Genomic DNA, 18,636 nt, shown 5'->3' on the forward strand with positions numbered 1-18,636 from the left:
AACTATATCAACATCCAAAGAATGGCTGTTGGAGCTACTGGACTTGGCAGAAATTGACATGCTAACAACTTTGATTTTCAACACTGAGAAGCATTCATTTATTTACTGTGGTTTTGACAATTATTAGACTAGGTGAATAATTTGAACAGTAGAGGTTTATTAAATATATGTGTATTTTAAGAAACAATTTTATTTAGTTCCGTATAATCATAACCAGGAGAATTGGAAATCAAATGTATATTTGTTCTTTATCTCTTTTTTTTCTTTCTGTGGTGATAAGTTGCAGTTGATATTGCTTCTTGTTTTTGTATTGATCTTTTTTATATGGTAGTCTCTAGCCCCATCTGCACTACCCTATAATGCAGTCCTTGATTAATGCCACTGTTAACATCCTTTAGTTGCCACCTCTTCCTTCTCTCATTTAAGTAACTACTGACTAAAAGAGGCCCTTTCTTATTATCACTTGAGTGTTGCATTTGCTAAGTCTTCTTTCTTCAAGGAATTCATCAGATAATTTTCAAAATTTAAGTAAACGATGTTCATAAATCACATATTTTAAAAGAGGAGCCAATGAATTACCAGTTCCATATACAGAGGAATAGTAGAAAGACTTCATTCTGTGGTGTTACAAGAAAGTTATATCACATCCTATAACATTTCAGGTGAAAACTGGGACACATGTGGCTAAACAACATCAGAGTTCGTTCAAGTTTGTAAAAAATATAGATGAGGAAGAAAAAAACAAGCAAAGAGAGTCTGAAGCAGTGCACCTTTTGCCTTATTGATGATCCATCATGAAATAATGATCCTAACACAGATATTTGGGTTAAACAAGAGGAAATTGTTGACTTAAAACCTGTTTAATTCAGTTATACCTGAGTGAAAAGGAGGAGATGACTTGATGTGGGTCTGGTTGAGGCCAGGTGTCTATCTCTGATTATTTCCTCAGCTTCCCTTGGACAAAGCACGTGTTCCTGAGTGGCAATCCAATGCTGTGGGCAACTCAACCCAGCCGGCTATTTCTGGAGGGCCAAATAATTCCACCAAAAAGTGTGCTAAGTTGTATACTGAATTCTGATATTCTCTCCCCATCATCTATTTATTGATGCTGCCCAATGCCAATCATCTTAGCACTACAGATCCAATATGAAGTAGATTAACACACACATATCAAAAAGGAGGGGGGAGGGAATGATTCCTACGTCATCTTAAAGCAGCTAATAAAGCTGAATTTGTACTGAGGGCGGGAGGGTGAATCACAAGCAGAAGCAGAAGCAAGGATTCTGATAGGGCTGAGTAGCCTCCAGTAATCCTCTAGTTCTGCCTAACAATAGGGCTGACCTCTTCCATTTCACAATCTACCATATATACTCAGGTATACATTGATCTCATGTACACATTAGGGCATGTTTTGAGGTGCAAAATTATGGACTTTGATATTTTGATAAGATGCTGGGGATTCTGCTTCAGAGGATAACATTTTCACTGAGTCTGTGTCTGTTCCTCAGGTTGAAACACAGACAGAAATGCAGGCTGTTGATCACAGAGAAAGGCCAGAGCCTACAGCTGCAGAGATAGAGGATGTTCCTCTTGAGAATTGGCCTACCCAACCTTCTCAGCCTTCAGAAGATGGGGAGGTGCCTCATGATATGAGATTAGGTCTCTGCTCGGAGAGAGCTAAGGAAAGGTTAATTAGAAGGTCAGAAAGAATCCATGAGAAACAGTCCTTGAAACACAGATGCAGACAAGATGATTTCATGTCTGTTTGGTCAGGTTTGAGCTTAAATTAGGTGCTGTTTCCCTGAGCTCTTTAGAGCAGACAACTTTGTCTTAAAATCAAGTTCATAATCAGCCCTCAAGTTTGCCTACATTCCCGAATAGGTTTTTGTCTTGCATATGTTCCTGTTTTCATGATTTGGACTTTTGCCTATGCATGAAATACTTCTTGTATTTCATGTACCTTGATGTTGTGGATTTCATGTACCTTGCTGTTGTGGATTTCATGTATCTTGCTACCTTAGATTTCATGGTCATTACAACCTCGGACTATTAATCTCTGTATATTTGGAGTATTGCTATTTTATAGCCCATTGTCCCTTTGTATATGCCTTTTGTAATAAACGTCTGTAGTTAGCTACTACTGGACTCTGTTTGATGCTGGGTGAAAAGATGTTCCTGACCTGATGTGCAACAAGTCTCATCTTTAACTACTCTCCTCTGAGGATGGTTCCTTTTTTAAGAGTTTAAGGTACTGTACTTACATGGATAAGCTGACTCTGGTTTTTATTTTTTGTTTTTGTTTTTTGGAGTTGATTTTTGGACTAAAACATTTGTGCAGTTTTACCTTCTCTCAAAAACAACTGTCTAGGCAAAAACCTTGCCCTTTTTTGTGTCAGGAGTGACTTGAGAAACTGCAAGTCACTTCTGGCATGAGAGAATTGGCCGTCTGCAAGGATGTTGACCAGGAGATGTCTAGATGTTTTACTATCCTGTGGGAGGCTTCTCTTGTCCCCAGAAGAGGAGATCAACCTGCTCCCCAGATTTGAACAAGCGATCTTTTGGTCAGCAGTCCTGCCAGCACAAGGATTTAACCCATTGCGCCACTAGGTGCTCCAGCCTTATACATGTACAGTAGAGTCTCACTTATCCAACATAAATGGGGCAGCAGAACGCTGGATAAGCAAAAATGTTGGCTAATAAGGAGGGATTAAGGAAAATCCTATTAAACGTCAAATTACGTTATGATTTTACAAATTAAGCACCAAAACATGGTTTACAGCAAATCAACAGAAAAAGCAGTTCAATATGCAGTATCGTTATACAGTAGTTACTGTATTTACAAATTTAGCACCAAAACATTGCAATGTATTGAAACAGCTGTGGATCTGGGCAGGAAGCAGACTGTGATGGATAATACAGAACATTGGATGAGTGAAGGTCGGATAAGCGAGACTCTACTGTATATTTTATTATTTATTTATTTACTTTATTTCTATACCGCTTTTCTCAGCCCTTAGGTGACTCAAAGCGGTTTAGGGCAAGGCTTGTTAAACAGTTTCCACTTGCAACCGTTTCTGCCCTAGAAGTGACCCAGGTAGATAAAATAGGTATAAAAATCAATCATTTAACAATAATAAATCAGTATTGGCAAACCAGTTGGTTTTCCTTTCTATGGAGTACAGCTCAACCATTTTCTACAGAGTCCACTGTAAACATTGCTAACAGACTTGTGTAAATGGGTGACGTTCAGCAACCTTTAACTGTTACCAAATTTTTATGACCCCAACACTGAGCTAAGGGCATTTGGGGATCGGTGCCAACCATTTAAGAAGCAGTGATAGAAGGCCCTCTCCCTTTGCTTCCCAATACAAGTCCTATCTATGAAAGGTCGGGTCATTAACTACGACTATATTGACTGCCAGCTCCTTTGTATGCCTGACTCTTCATAAATCCCTATGATTCCACTTTCCTCTCTAAACCAGTGTTTCCCAACCTTCCTAATGCTGTGACCCCTTTATACAGTTCCTCATGTTGTGGTGACCCCCACCATAAAATTATTTTCACTGCTACTTCATAACTGTAATTTTGCTACTGTTATGAATCATAATGTAAATATCTGATATGCAGGATGTGTTTTCATTCCCTGGACCAAACTTGACACGAATCATCAATATGCCCAAATGTGAATACTGGTGGGATTGGGGGGCACAACGACTAATTTTGTCATTTGGGAGTTGCAGGTGCTGGGATTGATAGTTCACCTACCCCCCCCCCCCCCCCCCCAGGGAAACACCGAGAAACAGTACTCTCAACCTTCTTCCTCATCTAGGGTACCTTCTCCATCCTCCCCATTAATCCTCCGACCTCTCCATCCCCTTTCCCCACTCGCGCCCACTCGCCCCACTCTCTGCCCATCGCGCCTGTTAGTTATCGACTCGAGGAGGCCGCGCGTGTATTTTTTTTTCCCAGCAGAGAGAAAGGCAAAGCAGTGCGAGCCTTTGCGCGAAGGCTGGCTGGCAGGCAAGGCAGCGGCGGCGGCGCGCGCCCGTGGCTTCTCTCTCTCTCTCTCTCTCTCTGTTCGCCCGCGCGCTCCTCCCGGGGCCGCGCGCGCGCTCCCGCTGTTCTCTGCCCTAATGCGGGAGAGTCTGCGAGGGAAGGCGCTGCAGAAAGGATGGGAGCTGCGCGGGGAGGAGGCGGAGGCGGCGGGGTCGGCGGCAGAGGCGGCAGCAGCAGCAGCAGCAGCACCAGCGGCAGAGGCCGAGGCCGGGAGGTTTGCTAGCCGTCAAACGGGATGAGGAGGCAGCTGTGAGCCCGGCCCTGCGGAGTCTGCGAGCGAGGAAGGGAGACGGGGAGGGACACAGAGAGAGAGAGAGAGAGAAAAGGGCGCCGCGGGGACGGCCAGGTAAGGCAGGGATGCTGGCGCAAGGAGGAGGGCGGGAGGGGAGGCAGGAGGCAGCCTCTCATCTGGACGCCGGGGCGTTTTTTTCTCCGCAGTTGGGACCGAGGCGCCGCGGGGGCCTTGCGGTGGCCTCCCTCCACTCGCGTTTTCCTCCTCCCGTTGCATCCCCCCCCCCCCACTTGCTGTGCCTTTGGCCCCCTCGTAGTCCCACTCCTGACCCTTCTTCCCTTGAAGGCTCCATCCTTGCTTGCTTTCAGAGTTGCTTTCTAGCGGTATGAAGCATTATCCTGGGAGCAATGGTCCTGAAACCCGGCCTCCCCTCCCTTTCCGGGCGGAAAAGGGGAAAGCACATCCTACTGATTAGTATTTCCCCCCCCCAATTGGAATGGGGAAAGGTTCAGAACAGGGCCTTGGGACAGGAGGAACGTCTGGATGAGCAGCCCAGCTCTCTGTTTGGGATGATGAATGACTGCCAGCTGGTCCTTAGGCCTTTTTGCCTTTTCACAGCAAGGAGATCTCCCTTATTATGAATGGAGATTATGCCCACCTAGGAAAATAAAGCAGCCCTTCCTGTGCATAACCCTTTCCTCCCCTCTTTTGGCTTCGAAGGGCCCTTCTAGACAGGCCTTATATCTAGTAGTTGCTGATCCCAAAATCAGATCCTAGGTTTTCTGTTAACCCTTCCACACAGCCCTATATCCCAGAATATCAGTCCCACACTCAGATAACCCAATTCAAAGCAGATACTGTGGGATTTTCTGCCTTGATATTCTGGAATATAGGGCTGTGTGGAAGGGCCCTGTATATCTGATTATCAGGAACCCCCATTACTGCAATGGATTAAACTCCTGCTGACTGAAAGTCAGTGGTTCAAATCCAGGGACTGGGGTGAGCTCCTGTCTGTCAGCTCCAACTTCTCATACAGTGACACGAAAAAAGCCTCCCATAGGATGGTAAAACATCTGGGTGTCCCCTGGGCAACGTTCTTGCCCAGTTCTCCCACACCAGAAGCAACTTGCAGTTTCTCAAGCTGCTCCTGACACACACACACACACACACAAAAATTATCTGGCAGTGCAGACTCATATAACCCTGTTTAATGCTCAAAACCTGGGATCAGATTTTGGGCCTATCTGGAAGGGCCCCAGCCTTTAAATTCAATTATTGAAATACTGTTTTATATAGGTAATCTAGATCCAATAACCACCATCTCGTCTCCCTTCATCCCTTCCTACCTTTCCATTTGGAAAGAGTTAATGTTTTTGAAAGCAGTTCCTTTTTTGTATTTTTCCTGTGTGTCTACACAGGCTCAGGTGTGATACAGAGCAGTTTTATGCTTGTAGTTTGCTTGAGAGATATTGAGGGAACTGTCAGAAGATAAGCAAGGGCCTCAACTTCCATGATTCTAGATGTAAAGAGGCCTCCAGGGATTTATGAAAAGCTATTTCTTAGCCCGTCTAAGAGCCCTTCCACACAGCCATATAACCCAGAATATCAAGGCAGAAAATCCCACAATATTTGTCCTGAACTGGGTTATCTGAGTCCACACTGCTATATATTCCAGTTCAAAGCAGATGATGTGGGATTTCCTGCCTCGGTATTCTGGGTTATATGGCTGTGTGGAAGAGCCCTTATTTGGTTTTGGGGATTGGAGAGCAGAGCATATTCCTAAAACATCTGATACCAAAGCCCTTGATATAAACAGGATTGGGGATGCAAGGAATCTCCGGCAGGCATTCTAATAATTTTTTCAGATTTGAAGTGCAGTGGGAGAAATGCATGGGGCCTATTTTAAAGCAGAGTGAATCACGAAGAGCCAAGTTGTGGCCATCTTTCTAAAGCACAATCTTTCCCTATAGAGTATATGAGTCAGCCTTTGCTGGTATTGATCAAGAGGTGAAAGTGCTGAATCATTTGTACTTTCCTTCTCTCAGGATGCTCGACTTTCCAGATCCATTATAGTCTTCAGGAAGCACACGATCTAGTTGCAGAAGGGTCTGCCTTCAGCATCTTCTTCCATTTTAAGCTTCATTGGCCTAATGTAATCCTTGGAGCATCAATGAGCACCACAGTTGTAGATTCTGTTTTGATTTTGTTGTTTATCTCAAAATGAGCGGTCAAGGTGTTAGCTAAAATGCATACTTAGAAATGATTGAGAGAGGTCAATTCCATTTGGAAAAAATAAATCTCTGGGAGATGAAAGAGTCTCTCATTCAGCTTCAAGTTTATCTTAGCATTAATGACAAGCACTCACTGATCAATAACTAGGATTGCTATTCGTTAGAGATGTGTGGCACAATTTAGCTAGCATGGAACAATTAAAAGTCTCCATTGATTGCAGATAAACATTTAAAGGAATGTTTAACTCTCCCCTTGAAATCAATTTATTTTAATGTTTGCACTCCCAAATACAAAACAGTATTCTGAGTCAAATACCTGTTATGAAAACATGAAAGCAGATTATCTTAGTTGGGCACACTAATGTGAAAAGGATACCTTTATGTCCACTCAACCTTTCAGTTAGCTTTATCCACAAGTAAGCCTCAGATGAGTACAAGAAGGTATGGATAAATATGTATGGGCCCATTTCAAGTACTGACACACACATGCATATACATGCACTAGTATGAAAAAGACCTTGGAGTCCTTGTGGACAACAAGTTAAACATGAGCCAACAATATCATATGGCAGCTTAAAAAGCCAATGGGATTTTGGCCTGCATAAATAGGTGTCTAGTATATAGATCCAGGGAAGTCATGCTACCCCTTCTATCTTGGTCAGACCACACCTGGAATACTGTGTCTAATTCTGGGCACATCAATTAAAGAGAGATGTTGACAAGCTGGAATGTGTCCAGAAGAGGGCGGCTAAAATGATCGAGGGTCTGGAGAACAAGCCCTATGAAGAGTGGCTTAAAGAGCTGGGCATGTTTAGCCTGAAGAAGAGGAGACTGAGAGGAGACATGATGGTCATGTATAAATATGTGATAGGGAGGAGGGAGCAGGCTTGTTTTCTGTAGCCCTGGAGGCTAGGGTGTGGAACAATGTCCTCAAACTACAGGAAAGGAGATTCCACCTGAACATTAGGAAGAACTTCCTGACTGTGGGAGCTGTTCATTAGGGAACTCTCTGCCCCGGACTATGGTGGAGGCTCAATCTTTGGAAGTTTTTAAGCAGAAGCTGGATAGCCATCTTCAGGGGTGCTTTGAATGCAATTTTCCTGCTTCTTGGCAGGAGGTTGGACTGGATGGCCCATGTGGTCTCTTCCAACTCTATGATTCTATAATTCATGTGCACACATGTTTCCTTTGTGCCTTACTTCTCACCAAAGTTGGATTTAGAGACATTGACAGCCATGGAACATGTACATAAGAACAATAATATTTTCCATGTGGGTAAAGTGGTCTGAGAGGTTCAGAAGCCATGAATGCACACAACACACACTAATGTGAAACAGGGCTGAAATGATGATTCTGAAAATAAGTTGTAAGCATATAAATCTGAAAATCATGTGAATCATACATACGGCAGTGCTGGTGGGATTAATTCCTTTCCATTACTTTCAATGAAGGGTTTTCCAGGTTTTTTTAAAAAAAACAAAACTGGGAAATTTGTATCATTTGTTCTGGATATGGCATATAGCCCGGAAAACTCACAGCAACACTGTTCTGGATATTGATGTTCTCTCTTCCCTGGCCTTCCACAAAATATGACTGGGTGATGGGATCTGCCTGTCTTCTGTAACAAAGCTCCCCCCCCCCCCCCCATGAGAATGTGTTTAATTAATTATTCAGAAATTTTCTCCCATTGAATTTAGTGAGCTATCTACTCCAACTAGATCAGGCATGGGCAAACATTAGCCCTCCAGGTGTTTTGGACTTCAACTCTCACAATTCCTAACAGCCTACTGACTATTTGGAATTGTGGGAGTTGAAGTCCAAAACACCTGGAGGGCCAAAGTTTGCCCATGCCTGATCTAGATTGTGGGAAAGTATGATTCACATCATTTTCAGATTTTTATATGGTTACAACTTATAATTTCAGAAGGCTGTTGTTTTTTTTAGAAAGGCATGACTGTCACAGTAATATACCATACTATGTCTTCAATCCAGTTTTCTTGGATTCCTGAAGGCATAGTAATGGGTAGGAATTATCCCCTGGATTAATTGCTGTCCCCAAGATCCTCCCGCCCAGCCAAAGGGAGATTTGACCTCAAACACTTCCCAGCCACTTGGGAGTCTCTGGAATGATTTCCTGTCCCTCAAATCAGAAAAAGGCATAATAGGGGATGGGGAAATTATCAGCTTTCTCAAAGAAGTCCCAACACATAGTAGTGCTGGTGGGATTAATTCCTTTCCATTACTTTCAATGAAGGGATTTCCATTAAAAAAAAACCTGGAGAATTTGTATAATTTGTTCTGGATATGGCATATAGCCCAGAAAACTCACATCAACCCTGTTCTGGATATTGATGCTCTCTCTTCCCTGGCCTTCCACAAAATATGACTAGATCAAGATAAGGCACAAGAAGATGGAATCCTGGTCACTTCATTGTATCCCTTTTGACACTTTAGGGCAAAGATCTTCTATTTTCGAGGTGATCTTGGCATACATTGAAGAAAGGGACAACCCCCCCCCCCCCCCAAACAAACCAAAAACCAGGGATCTGACAGAGAAGCAGATGCCCTTATTAAAAACCATGCTCGCGTAAAATGCTTATCCATTAGGCAGACAGCTAAATTGATTATCAGGCAATGCCAGCATGACTTCTTTGTTTCTCCCAAATGTCTTAGCACTAGGTTTCATGCTAATTCTTTCTGAATATACATTTGCTGCCATTATCGGGGGGGGGGGGGGGTTGTGTGTGAAATATTGTACCTGGAAAGTGAGCTGTGCTACAAACAGCAATGTTCTGACTATATAAAGAAATAGATATTCTATCTAGAACAAGTGGTCAATTGCAACTGTGGCTCAGTTTTCTTCCTCTGGGATTGGCCTGGACTGCCAAAAAATGACCAGCAAGACCAAACCAGAAGTGGCTATAAAGCAGGCATGGGCAAAGTTTGGCCCTCCAGGTGTTTTGGACTTCAACTCTCACAATTCCTGACAGCTGAATTGTGGGAAATATTTATTTATTATTTACAGTATTTAGATTCCTCCCTTCTCATCCCACAGGGAGGATCGCAATGCAATTTAACTTTCCAGCTTCATGAAGGTATGCTTTTTGAATTCTGGCCACTGGGGGAACTGTCACTTCACCATCCACTTGTGACACCAATGGAGTACTTCCTCATTCTTTAGCACACTGCTGGAGAATGTTTTATGGTGTTGTAAATTAGTTACACCGGGAGCCCCTGGTGGCACAGTGGGTTAAAGCGCTGAGAAGGTTTGATTCCGGGGAGCGGCGTGAGCTTCCGCTGTCAGCCCTAGCTTCTGCCAACCTAGCAGTTCAAAAACATGCAAATGTGAGATCAATAGGTACCGCTCCGGCAGGAAGGTAACAACACTCCATGCAGTCATGCCAGCCACATGACTTTGGAGGTGTCTATGGACGACACCAGCTCTTCGGCTTAGGAATGGAGATTAGCACCACACCCCAGAGTCAGACATGACAACCTTTACCTTTACCTTTAAATTAGTTAAATTAGCCTCCCCACATAAGCAGTACCTACATTTCCTACCTGACAGATGCAACTGTCTTTTGGCAAAGGCTGGCTTTGAACTCATTGCCTCTCGGTCAGTAGTGATTTTAATGCAGCTGACTCCCAAGCAGGTACGCCACAACCCGGTCCTATTGAATTAAAGTCCAAAACACCTGGAGGGCTGAAGTTTGCCCATTCCCGCTATAAAGTCTTATGTCTGTCTGTCTGCCTGCCTGTATATTGAAGCAGCGATATATGTAAAGAGTGAATTCCTTCTTCAAGGATCTTGCCAGAGAAACAACCACTTTTTAAAACCTGAAAGAGGTAGTCCAGGAAAGTTGCAGAAATAGCCCCCAAGGCCCATATGAACCTCTGGTATAGTATTTAGCAATAAATGCTACTCACTTCCTGAAGATTCAAGAAGTTGATTGGTCTGTTGTGTTTGATATTTGGTCCTGATAAAATGTGGATGCTGAGGGCATTGTAGCAAGAAATCCTTTCTGTTTTTTCTTAAGGCATTCTTTTGCTCTAGATTCTGGAATGTAGGACTCTGTCGTCCTATATTTATCTAAAATAATTGAAGTATATACTGCTTCATTGTGGAACAGTACAGGGCAACCTCTTTTTTTAAAAAAGAACCCAATCTACATGGCCTGAGGAACAAGAACATTTGGCTAAGCAGAAATTCAGATTGTTGGGTGTATTTGGGATATTGGGTGACTATAGGGATAACATTCTGTGCATTTGGATAGTTGTTTTAGATAAATATTATATAGGAATATCTCACTATTTTCAAATGCAAAGCAATATTTTTGTTCTTAAAGTAGAGGCCTAGAAGTACACTGCAAATCATGAGAAATGAACTTCAACTTTATATTCAACTCTGAATTCTATGAGTGAGCTTCTTCTCGAATATCTCTTTCTCTGAACTTATTCTAAATTTGGACAGGAGGTCTCATTCTATTTAGATGACTCCTTAAACCTTTAAGGACAACATTAATGGAGAAACAAATAGTACCTCGATGTTCAGCTCCCTTGCAAAACAGGTGGTGAATTTCACTTCCATTTGTCTTCCTAGCAAGATGATTGTGCCAAAGTCGAGAGTGCTAGGTTTGACAGACGAGGAAGCTGGCAAGCACAAGGCAACTTCCGATGTTCTTAGGAAGTAGGATGAGTGTCAGATCAGTGGGTGTAATTGCAACAGTTCTCAGTCATAAACAACCTCATAGTCCTAATTTTGTATCCACGTAGATAAACTGTTTAGTTGGTATTAATACAATGGGGTTGGCATCAGGAACTTTAATCAAAACAGAGAGAATGAATATTGGGTACACAGATATTTTCCCATCCTAATTCCCTTTTGATGACACAATAAACAGGACGGACTGCATTTCAAATCTGGGTGGAATGGAGGGAGGGCGGAATGGCTTGATTGACAACTGACCTTGGGTATTGTTACCTTTGGAATAGTATGAGTATTGTCTTACTTGCTTGAAGTAAAGTTTGAATGTGATGATGATAGATTATGGTTTGTTGTTTTGTGCAGAATGACAGGCTTGTTTGTTCTCTTCTTTGCCACTGCAGTTGAGGAAAGGTGGGAAGCTTTCATTTCACTTTACCAATTCTGCATCTGAAGCTTAAAACAGGGTTGATTTTAACTGTGGTGCTTTGAAACAAGCCAAAAATTATGGAGATTGGCTGAATTTAGGCATAACAATAAACTATGGCTAGTCAGAAATGGAAGCTTTTACAAGAGAAGATGGGGAATGACAGTATGGAAGCCTGAAGCTCATTCACACACCATTAAACCATTGTAGATTATTGTGAATGGAGCTATATTATTCTTCATGTATGATAAAACATGATGTGTTGCATGTTTTGTTTTATGGCCTACCTCTTTCTATTTTGTGAGTGTGTGGAATTATCTGAAAAACTCTTAATCTTAATTCTGTCTGCATTGACATTGCAGGTTAGGTGGTTCTTACTCTCACAGCATTAGAAGACTCCCAAATGCCATTCTTCCAACAGGAAAAAAAGAAAAAAAATATGATAGATAGAAAATCAGTTCTGTATACATTTCCAGGCAGTGAGATATAGGAAAACTACATATGTTAACATTTCTGCTTTCCATATAAGCCTAAATACTAGTGGAGTTTTGCTAAAGATGGAAAGACTTAAAACTAATTTCTCATCCATTTCAAACCTTGAACTCTAATAGTTTGTTAGACTGTATCACCTACTTCTTATTTAGTGAGAGACCTCTTCTGTAACCCAAGTTCTATTCATGTCCAGAAGACTTGGGGAAGTTAATGATGCTCCATGCAGTCATGCTGGCCGCATGATCTTGGAGGTGTCTACAGACAACGCTGGCTCTTCAGCTTAGAAATGGCGATGAGCACCAACCCCCAAATACAACTGGACTTAACATCAGGGGAAAACCTCCACCTTTTTTAACTTTTAAAACATGGGGTAAGGATCTTTTGTGTCATAATGGATTGTTTTGAAGATATTTGTGATCACAGAAAGCAGCTTGATTATGGTCTTTGTTGGCCTTGCCAGGAAATGAGGGAACCATTCTGTTATTTGCAGGGGCCATGGATTTCTGACCTTCTTTCATCATGAAATAAGAACAGGAAGATGCTAGTCTACCTCCTTTGCTTTTTCCCAGCCATGAATATGTTAAAGCAGAGAGATTCAATATACATCTTGCTATCACAGGTTAAGACTGTGCCTTCTCTGTGCCATACATTCACCACAAATGTGATCTTTTCCTGTTAACTAGATCCTGCTCTCTCGCTATAATGTTGGTCTTTTGCCGTGCTCATCAAGATGAGAATCTAATTTGTTTTAATATACTGTGTTCCTTTGCAGTCTAAAATGTAGACCCTAGCTATTGAAGAGATTTCTTTAAAAAAATCCTATGCTGTCAAAACTAATTCCACATTAATTCATAACATTAATCAAAGAAGGTCCACTACTTTCTTCTAGCTCTAATGGGCTAAATTGTTCTCTTGCAGGATATACCCAGTGTGCCTATTATGGTCAGTGCTTTTGCTTTGTATACGTGGAAATGGACAGACTGGGCAGATCAGATTTCAAGGCCTGGGTTTTAATTAGGGAGTTTCCCATCCATCCTTGCTTAAGAGAGCTCCTGCAGCGGATCTGTTCACTTGACAGCAGTTAGGCAGCTGCGGTGCTGAGATCATTCCTGGTGTTCTGACTGGCATTGTCTCCTTCTGCTCCGCCTGTCTGTCTGTCATATCCACCTGTTATCTTTTGTTTCGGGCTTACTTTTTTTTTTTTTTTTGAAGTTGCACTAATCTTGATTTGTTCTGCCTTTCTGCATTGTGTGTTAAGGGGTGCGTGTACATAAATAAGGTTCTATAGTGTAGGAGATAAAAAAGCAATGGTACCAAACAATTTTTAAAAAGAAAACAAAAGTAAGTTGTTTTTGCTGCTAATTGTATAGTATGATCCTCGGCATATCTACTCAGAAGCAGATCCCACTCTTTTAAATGAATATATTCCATGAATATGTTTTAGATGGTAGATTCAAGTTAAGTAATTCAGTAATACACATTCTGCCTTATTTAGAAATAACATGCTAAAATCTTGAATTTAGGTTTCAAATTAGGAAAACACTTTCAATTCGTTTGGGGTTTTTTAGTTGATTAAATTGGTTAAAAGAGATAGTTAGAAGTGAAAATCTGCATCCCACACAGGTCATTCATAGTGAGAATTCATAGTGAGCCAGAATTCATGATAATCCCAGTGCCTTATTTATTTGCTTATCCTCCCACTACATCAAGTGTAAAAACAAAGAAAGCCAACCATTCACCTATTTCCATTTTTAATAGTCATCTGGGATGGTTGCATGATTTACTTGGAAGGATCTTTCAGAGCAGGGTTATTTGTTATCATTGGTATGCTAATCGGGTCCTTTCCTTTTTACTGAGATTGAAAGCATACACTATTATGATGGATTAAATAAAAAAGAGGATTTTAGAGTCTGAGATCTCATATAGGGATCACTATACATAGTTAATGAGATAAGAAGTAGGGGATTAAGAGTCTTATGGATAGGGCTACAATGGTATAGCTGATTTCTGTAAATGTTTTTCTGGGAATCAAGCTTTGGTCCTAGAGCTCATGACAGAATTATATCAATGTTCTCCTAATAAAGTCTACAATGAATATTTTGCTCAGCTAATGAAACCTATGTATATACTCATTTGAATGTTAGTTGACAGGACATCTTATAGTGATTATGACTGTAATGTTCCAAAAAGGAGCATGTGCTTCAAATAATGTTCAATAGAGGAAATAGTTGAAATAGCCAGGGAAACCAAAATTTGTTTAATTAATTAATAGAAGGAAATTTAAATTGTCCATCATATTTCTTGTCCTTTGTCTTTTTTTTTCTTTAGAATAATGCATGGATTGAAAAGATTAGGAGTATCTTAGTAATAAACCTTAGTAATAAATAATTTCCAGATTCAGGCTACCTGCATGCTTACTTCTACAGATGTCCTTTGGAAAACTGTAAATTGTCACATTGCAAAGTGACTGATTCAAGGAAAGCCTCTTCTTTGATCACAGGTTAATCAAGATCAGCAGAGTGTATTTACCACATCAGGCAGCCTTTAAGTCATCCTGTGGTGCTGTGAGGAACTGGGTTACTGTGTGCATAATGAGGTACTGGATAGCTCCTTCCTTCAGAATGTCAAAAGTACAACCACTGGCACAACGTGGAGGTCCAATAGGCAATGGTCATTCCTCATGACACTGTCTTCCACGCTCTCTCCTTAGTCAAAAGATTCCTAATCCTTGCTTTTTTGTTAGGACAGTAAAAGTTTTTAACACTGTTTTTAATATACCGTATATATTTTGTATATGCTCTTAAATCAAAGAGACAAAATAGGATGGATAGGATAAGGTTCATCCATGTCACAGTAGTTCTGATTTCTAGGTATGGCCGTGAAAGCTGGGCAGTGAATAAAGCAAACATGGAGAATATAAACGTATTTGAAATATGTTGGTAGAGCAGAATTCTATTGATATCATAGATTGCTAAAAAGACAAAATAATCGGTCCTGAAGCAATTCAGGTGCAGAGTCTCACTATAAACCAAGATGATTAAACTGAGGCTGTCATTCTTTGGACATCTAATAAGACAGTGTGACTTTCTGGAAAAGACAATCATGTTTGGTAAAGTGGAAGGCAAGAGAAAAAGAGGAAACCCTCACTACAGGTGGATTAAGTCAGTCAAGGAAATAATGACTTGAGCAAGGCAATTTGATAATTAGGTTCTTTGAGATGTCTCATATGTAGGCCTGCCATAAGTAAAAGTGGACTTCATGGAGAACAGCAACAAACTATTGCCATTCTCCAGAAAGAATAGAGATGGGGAAAATGCAGCCACATGCAGGAGCCCAGTCCATTTTTGTGGTCCCAGGACCTTCAATGTCCCTTAAATAATAAAGGCACCACCACTAGGAAATGACCCCTTCTTGAGGGCCATACTTAAGTGAGTGGATGGGGGATTGTTAATTTCTATGGTCCCATAGTCTGTAGATGTACTTTCCTTAAAAATGAATCACTTACAGTATATATCAGTATCTCTTGCCCCCATCATTTACCTTTACCTGCATACAAAAATTACATCTTGTCTGAAACAGCTGCCAACTATACCTTGGTTCAAGACTGAAAGGTTCATACATTGCTGTGTCCTCCCCCACTTTCAAATGTCTGCAGGCTTTTTCCTCTGTCTTGCTGTCAGACTGCATCTGCTGTTCTTTGAATGCTTTGTACGTGTGTGTAAGGTTAAGGCTTCAGATAGTTTGGTGTTGAAAGCTATTTTGGTACCTACCAGAACTACATGCAGATCCTATCCATGTGCAAAGGGGAAAAGATTGGGGTTGTCCCACTCCCAGCTCAATGTGTCCTGTGTGCCAAGAAAATGTCAGATATAAGGGAGAAGTACAGACTGATGCTTTATAATGTGTCTTGTGTACAAATGTCATTTCAGAGGCCCTTTTTGTATGTTTATGCAAATTGATTGAAATGACAAACAGTACATAATTCTGAGTGCTTCACTATACTTCAGCATGTTTTAAATTGATATAATGATCACGTCTTTCCCAAGGAGCTTTGGGAAATGCATTTAAAGATGCCACTGAGAATTGTGTTGGTGATTTCATTGTAGAAATTGAGTCTGAAGGATACCTTGCGAGGAGTTGTTAAACATGTGCTTTACTGGAAAATAAGAATAGTAAAATAACTGTCTACATAAAAAGAGAAGTAACTGGATCCTAGAATAAATCAGCTCTCACCAGAAGGCCAAGCGACTACCATACTATGGATGTATCACAAGAAAACATGAGAATACATTAAACACGACAATACATTAAACATGAGAAAGATTGGAGATAGCAGCAGACTGTATTGCGAGTTGATGGACTCAATAAAGGCACCTAAAATCTTGAGTTCACACGACCTGAGTAGGAGTATAGATGATTGAGGCTCTTGGTGATGTTACCATAAGCTGAAGCTGACTTGATGGTTCTGCCAAAAATAGCCACAAATATATATTTTTTAAAAAAACGCATATACCATGAGATATGTAATATTCCTCACAAAACATTCAAAGTAGCTTACAAATAATAATCCAAAAGAAAGAAACAGCTGAAATCAGAAAACAAAGGCATCAGCAGCCATGAGAGCAGCAGAACAATTTCATTTTATAGTAAAAATCAATATGGTAAACCTGTAAATCATGTGTGATTATGGATTTGGGTAGGGAAAATGTCCCATCACACATTTGTGACAAATAACATTATAGTCTATGTGCCATCTGGAACAGGGTATAGATTGCTAAGATTCATAAGTTTGTGCAGCAACAAATGTAATTTGTTGCTGCACAAAAATGTAATTTGTTGCTGCACAAATAAGTTTGTGCAGCAACAAATGTAACATTTTAAATAAGAAAGGCAGAAAAGGCAGAACTAAATATAGATGAAACAGAAGAGGATGCCTCCAGGTATGCAGAAATACTTTAGGAACCCAATTCTCATTTAAATCTTTTGCAACTAGAGACCTAAGTCTTTAGAGTCTAAGTCTTTAAAGACCAAAGTCTTTAGAGTCCCTTAAATGTGTTAGACTCAATTATATTTTGTGGAGTTGCAGTCCTCCCCTCCTTGCCTCTACATACTGGTTATCTGGACAAAATTTATGGAGATGATGTAGATGCCTGTCACTTAATATTCATTGTATCATTTCTCTCTAATCAAGTATGTTAGCTCATCTAGACCAGTTCCTGGGTCTTTGACATCTTCAGTTTCATGTTGTGATTTCAATGGAGCTCAAATGTAGCCTGCAGGCAATCTTAAGTATTTCCATCATTTATATCTCCCCCATCTGCCAGAACCCCCTAGGCAGCAGAGCATGTATAGAGAATTTATACTCGGGAACAGTTACGAAAGGACTATGTGGTGAGTAAATAGTTCAAAATGTGAATATACAGTTTTCATTTTTAAGAGAAGTATTTCTGGATTGTTCTGGATTGTTCTTGTAAATGAAAATAGCTGAAACCCGACATAGAAAGAATGCTTTAGACTTGTTTTGGACAAGAGCCATAACTAATAGAAGAGACACTTTGAATGCTAAGGAATTCTGAATGTATATAAAGCCATCTTTGAGCATGACATCTGACTATTTCACCATCTGGACAAAATCCTCTGCCTGATCAAGAGGTTGTTGATCTTATTTCCCATTCTATCATGAGGGGCAGTTTGTCCTCCAGATTCCAATATGGATCAATTTCAATAGGGTAGTAATAGCAGAGCAAATCATAGAATCAGAACTGGAAGAGATCTCATGGGCCATCCAGTCCAACCCCCTGCCAAGAAGCAGGAAAATCACTTTCAAAGTACCCCCAACAGATGGTCATCCAGCCTCTGTTTAAAAGCCTCCAAAGAAGGAGCCTCCACCACACTCTGAAGCAGAGAATTCTACTATATTCCATCAGGATACAGTTTACTTAATCACAGACTTTGGGAGTGGGGTTGCTCTCAGAGATGGTTGATCCCCACCACACAGGACCGGAATTTTCATCAAAAGTCATTAAAAGCTGCAGCAGAGGGGATTTGGTTTGGCTAAGTTGCAAAGTTGTGGTTGCTTTCCTGCCCAGGAGGGGGAAACTTATCCTTGGACCACAAGAAACTTCCTAACTCGCAAAGCCAACTGTCCAGCACTCCCCTCCCCCCCTCCCCCCCGTTTATACAAAAAAGGGGGATCTGCTCTGGCCGTGGTTGTGGAGGGAGAAAGTCACATTTATGAAAGGGAGGGGGGTGCCTGAGAAGTAACCCAGTTCTTGTGCAATCTTTTAGCCTTCTTCAGCCTTTTTCACTGATTATCCACCAGTGGTGATATCTGAAGTCTTGTCCCAACTTTTCTGAACAATGAAATTATATGTTTTTCTTTTTAAAGATTCTTTGTCCTAACAGTCACTTTCTCCAGTTCAGTTACTATGATCTTGAATCAGCATTAATCTCAACAATGAGTCTCTATTTTATTTTTCAGTGTGCAAGATGAATG

The 18,636-nt window shown here is 41.0% G+C and overlaps 1 protein-coding gene across 26 annotated transcripts in view; it reads left to right on the forward strand.

The window, feature by feature from the left end:
- The first annotated feature begins 4,093 nt into the window (after positions 1-4,093).
- The window catches only part of NFASC (neurofascin), a 220,330-nt gene continuing 205,787 nt past the window's right edge, over positions 4,094-18,636 (forward strand). For 8 of the 26 annotated variants that reach the window (XM_060772949.2, XM_060772948.2, XM_060772951.2 and 5 more), the window contains exon 1: positions 4,095-4,402. The gene's annotated coding sequence lies outside the window, so the exon portion shown is untranslated. Of the gene's footprint in view, positions 4,403-18,636 lie in introns of all 26 variants that reach the window. The other 18 variants (XM_060772940.2, XM_060772945.2, XM_060772947.2 and 15 more) reach the window with 4 other exon arrangements.

The sequence above is a fragment of the Anolis sagrei genome, chromosome 4 (genome assembly GCF_037176765.1).
Source record: "Anolis sagrei isolate rAnoSag1 chromosome 4, rAnoSag1.mat, whole genome shotgun sequence".
NCBI classification, from domain to species: domain Eukaryota; kingdom Metazoa; phylum Chordata; class Lepidosauria; order Squamata; family Dactyloidae; genus Anolis; species Anolis sagrei.